Source organism: Eriocheir sinensis, unplaced genomic scaffold (genome assembly GCF_024679095.1).
Source record: "Eriocheir sinensis breed Jianghai 21 unplaced genomic scaffold, ASM2467909v1 Scaffold227, whole genome shotgun sequence".
Lineage (NCBI taxonomy): Eukaryota > Metazoa > Arthropoda > Malacostraca > Decapoda > Varunidae > Eriocheir > Eriocheir sinensis.
The window spans coordinates 22,800-25,395 of NW_026111529.1; positions in this window are offsets into that span (position 1 = coordinate 22,800).

Consider the following 2,596-nt stretch of genomic DNA (forward strand, 5'->3'; position numbering starts at 1 on the left):
TATATATATATATATATATAGAAAACATCTCAACAAACCACTTGTGCCAGGAATCAGACCCGTACTTTCTGAATAGAAATCAAGGCGCATACCAACCAGGCCACCTGATGAGCTAAAGACTTCACGCCAGAGGTTGCATTTAAGCAGCCAACCTGACGCCCCACCCTCTTACGAGGAATGAAAATTAAAGGGTCCGCTCACGCTCAGGGACGATCGGAAGAATTTAATCAATCCCCAGACGACACAACATGTATTGTGTATGTCAAGGAATATATATATGTATATATATATATATATATATGTATATATATATATGTATATATATATATATATGTATATATATATATATATATATATATATATACATATATATATATATATACATATATATATATATATGTATGTATATATATATAAATATATATATATATTTATATATATATATATTTATTTATATTAAAATAAATATACAAAATGCACATACAATAAGATAAATTTGTGTATAAATAGATATTGCAAAATTCACACAAAACAATTTCATGTGTATATAATTATATACGAATATAAAATAACGTAGATTTCTATGAAATATATATACAAAATATACATGAAATGACGTAAATAGGTATAAAATATATATTCAAAATACATTAAATAATGTAAATTTTGTCAAAATAAATAAACAAAATATCAGTAAAGAATGTGTATTTTGTATGAAAATGAGATATGCAAAATACACATAAAATAACGTAAATTTGAATAAAACTATACAAAATACACAAAAATAGTTTAAATTTGTTTATTTTATATAAATACTCATAAATTAGGTAAATCTACGTTATTTTATGTTATTGTATATATATATATGTATATATATGTATATATATATATATATATATATATATATATTATATATATATATATATATATATATATATATATATATATATATATATATATATATATATATATATATATATATATATATATATTGAATCAAATTTACATTGTTTTATGTGTATTTTGCATATTTTTTTAATACAAATTTACCTTATTGTATGTGCATTTCATATATTAATTTTAATAGAAACTTAATTATTCTAAGAGTATTTTTGTATATGTATTTTTATAAAAATATGCTTTATTTTATATGTATTTTGCGTCTTTTTTGTATATCTATTTTCATACAAATTTAATTACATTTGTGTATTTTTGTAGATAATTTTATATAAATTTATATTATTTTATGTGTTTTTTTATAATTATATTTTTACAAATACACTTTCTTTATTTGGTATTTTATTTATTTATTTTGATACGAATTTACATTATTTTATGTGTATTTTGTAAACATTTTTTTATACGTATTTACGGAATTTTATGTGTATTTTGTATATATTTTTTTTAGAAATCTACGTTATTTTATGTGTATTCGTATATATATTTTTAAACAAATTTACATTGTTTTATATGTATTTTGCATATCTATTTTAATACAAATTTACCTTATTGTATGTACATTTTGTATATTTATTTTAATACAAATTCAAATATTTTATTTGTATTTTGTTATATATATATTTTTTGAAAAAATGCGTTATTTAATGGGTATTTTGCATCTTAATTTTCATACAAATTTACATTATTTTATTAATATTCTGTGTATTTATTTTTATACGATTTTACATTATTATATTTGTTTTATATATATATATATATATATATATATATATATATATATATATATATATATATATATATATATATATATATATATATATATATATATATATATATATATATATATATATATATATATATATATATATATATATATATATATATATATATATATATATATATATATTTATATATATATATATATATATATATGTATATATATATATATATATATATATATATATATATATATATATAAGGGTATTTGTTTATATATTTTTCATTCAAATTTAATTATTATTTTATGTGTATTTTGTATATCTATTTCAATACAAATTTACCTAGTTTTATGTGTAATTTGTATATTTATTTTCATACAAATTTAAATTATTCTTTGTGTATTTTTGAATATAGTTTTATACAGATTTAGGTTATTTTATGTGTATTTTGTATATCTATTTTCATACAAATACACATTCTTTTATTGATATTTTGTTAATCTATTTTGACAAGAATTTACATTATTTAATGTGTATTTTGTATATATATTTTTATACTTATTTATGTCATTTCATGTGTATTTTTTATATATATTTCTATAGAAATCTACGTTATTTTATGTGTATTTGTATAAATATTTTGTAACAAATTTACATTGTTTTATGTGTATTTTGTTTATCTATTTCAATACAAATTTACCTTATTGTATATGCATTTTGTATATTAATTTTAATACAAATTCAATTATTCCATGTGTTCTTTTGTATATGTATTTTTATAAAAATATGCTTTATTTTATTGGTATTTTGCATCTTTATTTTCATACAAATTTACAGTATTTTATTGATATTTTGTGTATTTATTTTGATACGATTTTACAATATTCTATGTGTATTTTGTATATATATTTTTAAAA